The sequence below is a fragment of the Pinus tabuliformis genome, chromosome 5_1 (assembly GCF_031772625.1).
Source record: "Pinus tabuliformis cultivar Carrire ecotype Pingquan chromosome 5_1, CPIR1, whole genome shotgun sequence".
In the NCBI taxonomy this organism is placed as follows: domain Eukaryota; kingdom Viridiplantae; phylum Streptophyta; class Pinopsida; order Pinales; family Pinaceae; genus Pinus; species Pinus tabuliformis.
In genome coordinates this window covers 318875380-318884652 of record NC_142305.1, presented here as the reverse complement: position 1 = coordinate 318884652, position 9273 = coordinate 318875380, and positions in this window count along the sequence as shown.

Genomic DNA, 9273 nt, shown 5'->3' with positions numbered 1-9273 from the left:
TGTGGGAGGAGGGTGTTACACATACATTTTTTGAATTATTTCCCCAATTGTTGTAGATCGCCGCCAAAGATTATTCCATCTTCATACACTACCATAATCAGTAGTGTTGCAGGTGAGAACTCCCTAGGGTCTTGGGTTGAAAAGTCCAACAGAGCAGAGGGCAAATAGCAGCAAGAAATACTCAAACAAACAATCTAAATGCTTATTCTACTAGACTGGGAAGAAGTGTCCTTACCCGGAGGTCCTACGTTTGGGTAGATCCCGCAGGGTGCAAACCCTCTGCTTCTCTTGATTCCTTTGAAACCTAAAAATTATTCAAACAAAGCATATACACCAGTAGAAATGTAAATCATATTCATTATATATATGTTAGATCATATAAATGAATGAACAATTACACATCGATATAAGATTCATAAACAAGTCATAATATAGATCAATGCATAAACACGTTTTAATATTAGGAATATAACAACATTTATTTATTGATGTAAGCTACAAGAAAGGTGGAACACTACAACATAAGCCTTCCTCCAGCTCCAAGTGGAACCATCCTCCGAATCCATCCTTTCCTGGCCTCAGAAATCTTCCTCCATCATCATACACAAGGATATCTCAAGAAGGATGAAGGATATCTAAAAAGAGGAAACAAGGGTTTCCTAAAGCTTTGGGGAGTGCAGGAGGCACAGGGATTTCGTTAGACTCGATCAAGAATAAATCAAATATAATATCAATACCTCATTTCTTCTCCCCTAAGGCCTTCCCAAGGAGGTTTATTTATACTTCTCCAAATTAGTTTTTTCAGTTGGGAAACAGTTGGGCCACGGGCTATAGGAGGTGAGTAATAGGTAAAACCCATGAACTCCACCCGAAATTAAGGAAATTTATTATTTTTAAGTGTTTTAACACATGTAATTAGGTTGGGTATATGTTGACCTGTGTGTACATGCTTTTATCACAGGGAAAAGTAGCGTATAGGAAATAAAACATTGTTTTTTAGATTTTGGACCAACACTGGAAGGAAGGGTTGCCCTAGGCCATAACCAAAGCACCAGATCTACCAAGAGTGGTAAATGGTGCTATAACAGATGCCCCCTAATATATGAGGTTAGAAGGGGTACATGATGGCCAAAATGTATTAATTTTATAGAAGGAATCATGCCGAGACCGAGGAGGAGTTCACCAGAATTCAACCTGCCAAGCTAGTGAAAGAGATCAGAAAGAAACTGTTGTCTGAGGTAGGCATACCCATGCTCAAAGATAGTAAAGCATGTATGCATGTCAAGTACAAAAGTAGATCCAATATGCATACAAGTGTAAAGAAACTGAAGATACATAATGGATCATCTGATCATAACCAAGAAATTACATGTTTGAATATCACATATAAAGAGCTAATCAATGATGTTGAAGTATGAAGTTGATCACTGAAGTTATAAAGCTGAACCAAAAACTACCAAGTCAAATGGTGGAAAAAATGGTACTACATTGAAACTCGAGTGCCAGCATATAAGATGTCGCTGTAATGAACTACAACATATAAGGTGGATGGTGTCAAATAGCAGAAACAGGAGCAACTAACAAGTGAACCAAGAAATGCTAATGGAAACCCGAGGTCTTCACCGACCGCCATTGTACATTTCTAAACAATGGGAATAAATGAGTTGAAGTCGACCATGTGAGAAATCCTGTGGTTACTGGTCATTGATGTATACCATTAACAAACGTTAGACTACTCGCCAATAATGATGATGAGAGCCAAGGTACCCAATACAATCTAACAAGTGAAAATAAATGAGTTGTAGTCAAACACTAGGAAGAATATATCAATCAGGAGACAATGATGTTTTCCCACTACCGATAGTGAAGGAATCTTCCACTGATGGCTACAAACCCTAAGGTACTACCAAATGGACTCTAGATCTCTTTCTGAGAGCAATAAGCTGAAGTCTATGGGAAAATATCTGCTAGAAGGAAGGCATTAAGGCATCCTTCATCAATCTAGTGTGAGGGTAACCCATACGCCAATAATGTGGAAGGAATCAGACAAATAAAGATGCAGTAACCCAACCGAAGCACGTTTCTAGTGTACACAAGATGTAGCTAGCGCATGATAGAAACCCTCTAATCCAACCAATAATGAAACCTGACAAAGAGGCTAGGAATACACCAATAGTGTCAAATGGAAACCAAGGCACTGGACGAATCCCAATGTGTGATAATGAAAGCTGATGTCAAACACAAGGGAAACCAATCAGTCAAAGGCCCATGATGTTGATCGATGCTGAGCACAAGGTGACCTATCAATAATAAAAATAGGGCTAGGGTGCGGCTCTAGATCTACCCTCAGAGAAATTTGTCGTAGTCGATAAGAGCAAGACCCACCAACAAGAAGTCAATGGAGACCTTCTCAAACCAGCACGAGCAAAGGACCAACATAGCTGATGTGATAACGAACATGATGCTAACAACTAGGGATGGCCAACTGAAAAATAGGTCAAGAGACACCGTAGAGAGGCCGACTTAGGTTTACTTCCCTTAAACAAAAGCAAACTCTACTGTGACTACATGGCAGCATATGATAATTTTGTATAAGTTTGTCATGCAAGAGGCATAAGCAAACTCTCCATATGATTGGAAGAGATAACCAATCAGAGGAGTATTGACTCAATAACAAGGTTAAGGTTCTCCTAAGTCAAACTAAAGCCCATCCCAATGGAGGAAAGACTTATCTTCTGAGTTCTTTGTTCAAGGGCAACACAACTGACTCTAGCTACCATCAAACATGGAAATAATGTCCATTTCCTGCTCTTTTTGGGCTATATAATTTTGTTTATCTTTTTCATTTATATGAAGCCTGAAAAAGAATAAAAGAATGCTATAGTACAGTGGAAATAATGAGTGTCTAAAAAACAGATGCTCTAGTTTTTGGGATGGGAACATTCCTATGCTCAATGCAAGGTGGAAAACGTGGTCAATGACACTCAAAGGAATGTTCTTTCCACGGGTGAAAGGATGCGTCAAGTTGCAGAGGCTAAGTGATTGCAAGGTTGATTTTGCAGAAGACGTGTTCAAAAGGTGGCTTAAAAACGAGTCCCACTGAAACTGGTTCAAGGCCAAATTGTGCAAATAGTCAATATGCAATGCAATAGTACAACTCAACATGAAGGAGCCTCTAGGACAAAAAGCCTGAAAAATAGCGAAGAAGTAAGATAATGAAGCTTCAACGCACAAGTCATGGTGAGACTAAAGAGGACTCCTGAGCCTAAGAATGAAAGTTCAGCATGGGTTCCAAGTGACAACAAGGTACTATCTAGGGTGCCCATGATAATGTAGGCTCTACCACACAAGTCATGACACTTCTAAGCAATGAGAAGGCTCTTCATCATATCTTGGTAGGGTTGATCCTAAGGCCAAAATTGAAAATAAAACTGATAAATGCACAATGCAGGTGAAAAACCTATCTTATATGCCAGTTTCGAGAACCAATACCTGTCAGAATGGATCAACCATAAAAACGTCCAATGGAGAAATATTCCAAGTTCTGTAGACATAAATAGGAACACTAAACGAGAAGTTAATACATCCCATATATAAACTTTAGATAAAATTTTGTGTTATAGAATACAAAACTTGAAAATGCATACCTTATATGTACAATATGGTATAGGGAACCACACATCATTGCGGCTTACACATAATAGTTCTTCAGGAAAAACGCCTCAGGGGTTCAGACCAAGGACTCCTTTGGTAGTTAAAACTCATGGCTTCAAAAATTTCCTCCTGTGAAGGAAAATCAAACTCCAAGAAATCATGAGAACTACAAGGATCAAAAGTGGGAATTAAGGGGTCCCACGTCCCTAGAGGAGGAATCACCCAGTCAACTACCAGGACCAAGTCCCAAGAAGGAAAATAATAGTTCAAAATATCCTTCTCAGAAGCAATTGAACATTGAGGATTCAATGCCACATAATTCACCCGTGGCAAGGTAGAGTCTACTTGAATTCTGTAGTAAATTCGAATTAGGGTGGTGATTATTAGATGCAAGATGATCAATAGTGAAAATATTTCCTTTATGAGGAAAACACATCACTTGAAAGATTGAAGACACAACAACATTCATAGCATAGACATAATCACACCCAAGTAGCATATTAAATTCTAAAGGGCGATCAACCACCATCATATTGATTAAGACAGTCTTCCCACCTAAAGTAATAGGCAATTGAGGAAGAACACCCATAGATTCACGAGGTCTTCTATTATAGTCTAACAACTGACTATCAGCTATCGACAACTTTGGAGAACCCAAAGCTTTCCAAGTCAAGGAGGATATAATACTTGCGGAGGATCCTTCATCCACCATACATCGATAGATGTTTGTGGAATTAATTCTAACCTTTATTTGGAAAGGTGCAGTTGAAGGAAGATGAAGCTCGACAAGACTATCCCAATCAAAGGAGACACTCCTAGGACTTGGAGGGGGAACATTTGAAGAAATTGGAATGCCCCCTATAGTAGAAGACTCTGTACTAGAAATCAAACAGACTTTATTTTTAGGGACTTAACCCACCAAAAGAGGAGTGTAATCAACCAGAGATTGCACCGACTCGACTACTTCATCAACCAATGGTTGATGAGACTGTCAAGAAACCATTATAGATTTAGGAGTAGAAGAACTTCCAAACTCAGACCATATCCTTTGTACCTCTGGAATACTAGGACACAAATGAGTAAGATGGTCTCCCGTACATATCTTACAGGGAAACTTAGGTTTAAGACTTCTACGCTTAGGTTTCTGATCAACATCCATTCTGCTAACATGATTAGCAGTGGTTTGCAGAGAGTCCCGAACATGACTTTCCGAGTTCAATGAATCTTTCCCAAAAGAGATAGGATTTGTGCCCCATCCCTACTCACAGAAGATGGTGAGTCAACAAAAATATGACTCACAGAGGTAGGTGACCCATTGCTAGTATGACTCACAGTGCCTAGACTTATGCCCCCAGCGTGACCTGCAGTGGCTGAAAGCTCATCTCCAACATGACTAGCAGAAGTTGATGATGATTCATTGCTAGTATGACTTGCAGTGACTAGACTTATGCCTCCAGCATGGCTTGTAGCGGTTGAAGGCTCATCTCCAACATGACTTGCAGAGGTTGGTGATGGATGGATAGAATTATTCTTCTTCTTCGTCTTCCTCTTTCTCTTCGTTTTAGATCTCTTATTACAAGAGGGAGGATGAAGAGGAATCCCAGATTTCTCTTTGAAAGAATATGAACAATTAACACCCATTTGATGCCCTTGAAATAAAGCATTCATCTGAGAAGCTTCAAGAACATCAGGAATATTTGGAGTGGACCATAGCCAAACTGGTAGTCCAACATTCAATCCAGGAATATTCAAAGTGGCCATCAAGGGGGTATAAACGATTCCAAAGAAAGGAAAATCATAAGGATCCCCTTTTAGAAGGGTACCTTGGTTAGTCTCCATAAGAATATGGGCCATACCAGACTTATTCGCAGATCCTTCCCTTGCAGGAATGTACAAATGACTTTCCAAGGAAGAGAGATGCATAATCAAAACCTTTGCCCTTAAGGAGGAAACTCAACAACTTTCAAAAGAAATATCAAAATCCTTTCAAGATCGGCGGAGTGGTAGGTCAGTCAGTTAGAATCTAAGGTCCAAAAGTGACAAAACAAATCCACCTAAAGCCAACTAAATCCAAAAAGCAAAGAGCACTCGACTATAAAGTCCCTAAATATGCAACCAATCAAGAAACTTCCAAGTATTTTTTCTCTAGGTGATGAGGACCAGACACCAAAATACAAGAAAGTCAAGGGACCTTCCGAAGATTGTTTGGGATAATAACAGCCCAAGCCTACCAGCAAAGGTAACAGAAATAGTTACGCTGACCTCCTGACAAAAACCTTTTCTGATGCAAGTACCTAAGTTTCTCAAGGCTACCCTCCAGAAGTACTGATGAATGTGATGCAACATCTACCTTAGGTGCCACGGGATTCCCCGCTGCAGTAACCTATGTGATCTGTTGGGTAGCAAAGGTCCCGCGTAATAGTTTTGTGTTTGATAGCCTAGAAAGTAGGATAAAAATATTGTAAATCTCCGAAATATGTGGAGCGCGAAATGTAAAAGGTCGAGTCAAAGGGTTGTCCACCCAAGAAATAATATAAAATAGTGGGAAGTAAGTCGGTCCGTGGACCATAGGAAGGTATAAATAGAGCGCGGCTCTATGAGGGAAAGGTAGTTCTTTTTGGGTATGATTTTGGGTCTAAAATGTAATGCGTTTTTGAGGAAGAGAAGTTTGAAAGTGTCTGTAAATCTGAGTCGAGGGTTTGGGTAGTGGATAGAGGCTTTACAGCTATGTGCATAGAGGCCTAGAAGAGTCCACATCTGTGTGTGCGGGCCCCTGTAGATGAGTGTGCAGGGCGGATCTGGATGTATTGGTGATAAGTGGAAAAAAAGATAAGTTTCTTCTACAAATTCTATGTTACAATCTGAGTTATCGTGAATCCGATTGTATGAATGGTTGATATAACTGTTTAATCTATGCGCATATGCTTATGTTAAAGATATATTTGAATCTGATTTTATTCTAAGTGCAAGAACTGGTTAAGTCTGTTAAATGTTTGCTTAAAGACCCTTCTAAGTAGATCTGAGTTACCATACTTAATCAAATAGATTAGATCTGTAAACAACATGATTATAGAAAGTTAAACTCATTATGTGCGAAGATAGAGTAGCACAAGGCTACAGAATGGTGCGTGATACCTCTAGACCACATCCAGACATCCCAAGGGTGTGGAAGCCTAGTTCTAGCACCCTTCCCTGCTATCTCGGGTGAGACCTCAGTCCGCGCTCCGCGGACTGTTGTCGAAAGGGCCGGTAGCTGCGGGATTTGATTGGCTAAATAATTCTTCCGAACTTGGGTCAAGCCCATATAAGCCAGCAAATGGTTCCATTGCCAAGACCGGGATCTACCTAAGGGGTGTCTGACGGTGGAACAAGTTAAGGATCGAAGGGATTAGAAACTCTAGGGGTTCAGAGTACATCACTGCGCAAAACCTGAGGTTGAAAATGATGAGTGCAATCCAGCTACCAGTATTCAAAGGAGCAGGAAGCGAAGATCTAGAACAATTTTGGTTCGTGGTAACATTGGTATGGGATGCACACAGAATTACAGATGATAATATCAGAAAGGCCACTCTAGTAAGTGCATTGCAGGACCAAGCGCTGACATGGTATATAAAGTACTCAAGCAATCACCCAACCATGGGGACAGCAGAAATCTGGGCCAAACTGAAGAAAGAATTTAGTTGGCCAAAGTCAGAGACACAGTCGATCATAGGATTCAAGGAGATCGCGATGATGCCTGGTGAGACCCCATGGGACCTGGATCGAAGATTGAAAAGTACCATCCACGAAGTGAACATGAAACTATTGGATGCGTAGTACTGCGCTTTGTTTGTGGTGTCATTGACACCAAATCTAGGGCGACATTGTCACAACAAAAGATCTCAACCCAGGCTGAAGCATTAGAGACAACGATGAGGTTGCATGAGACTCCATTATAAGACATGGGGTTGGGAGTTTAGCAAATCCAAGCATAGATACAAAACTTGTGTTTGGAAATGAAGAAATTAAAATAGGACTAGGCACCCCAACCAGCAATGTGAGAGGAAGTATGGTGTATAAAGTGCAAAGGCCAGGGGCATGATAAAGATCACTGCCCGGTCATGATGAGTTATGTGTAAACGGGGGGACCAATACCATTGCGACCAGAGGCGTAGGTAGGACCAAGCACGACAACCCTTCTCTAGTGCGCAATCTGTCAGGTGGGAGGGAAGCATAACACAAATAACTGTCATCTACTACCAAAATACAACCAGACCCCCCAGCAACTATTTTGCAACTTTTGCAGATCGGTGGGCCACAAGGAAAGAGACTGTTGTAGCTATCAATTGTTAATGGACTAGTCACCTGCGTATAGAATGCAGACTGAAGCGCAAGGTCAGGATCCAGTCGCAGCGATTGCATGCGATGGGTTCCAGGGATGTGGACGAGGACAGGGTAGAATTGGGCTAGTAAGGGGTCGCGGGCAGCTAATATGTTACAAATGCAGAGGTCCAGAACATTATGCATGGGATTGTACCAAACCATCTAGAATTTCATACAGTTATTGTGAGCAATTCGATCATGAGCTGATAGATTGCCTTACGCTAATCGCATAGATTCATGAAAAAAGGGCACCGCAACCAACAACAACCCATAACATGCAAATGATGAGATCCAAACCCCACGAGGAGGATCCCAAAATAAACATGGTACTGAGAAGTGGCACGGCCATAGGAGCGAACAAAACGGGTAAGGAAGATACAGGGGTTGGTAAGGAGACATATCTGGAGGCTAGGGAGAGCTTTGCGAAGGTCTTTACCCTAGGTAGTAGGCATCAGCCTGAGCCGAAAAAGGATCCCTTGATGATAACTACCTTTTTAGAGACACGTATAAAATTTGCTTCGTGACAACATGGTAGTTAAAGGTTTACAGGAATTGATAAATAGATGTGTAGGATGGAGTGAACCTCCCGTAGTTCGAAAGCTGGGAAAACATGCGTCGCGGACCGAGAGGGAAATGCGACTAACAGCACAGATCGGTGATTATGAGATAGAACAGGTCATTCTGGACCTAGGCTCAGATGCCAACATACTGCCTAAACAGACTTGGGAGCACATGGGTAAGCCTACACTACAATGGTCCCCTATCCAATTGCAGATGGAAAACCAGCAGAAGGTCCTGCCCATGGGAAGGCTGCAAGGAATTACGGTAAATATTGGTGGCGCAAGTACTCGGACGGACTCTGAAGTGATTGAAATCATAGATGAAAGTACACCTTATCCTACATTGTTAGGAATAGATTGGGCCACTGACATGAATGGGGTTATTAATTTAAAGAAGCGGACAATGATATTTGAAAGAAAGTCACTTCGCGTAGTCGTTCCACTAGATCCGGCTGAAGGACCATGCTATATTGAACCTATGTGCAACAAAGAGAGCGGCGAAGAATCAGACAGTGTCTATATAATGGCTACACAAAGGCAAGAATGGGTCATGATAGTGGAGAAAAGAAGAAAATCATGGGGATATGTGGAATCTTGCACCTCTTATTCAAATGAAGAAGACGAGTGGTGGCGTAACAAGTTGAACGGAGCGACCACACTACACTGCAATATGGTGACTAAATCTTTGTACTGCATA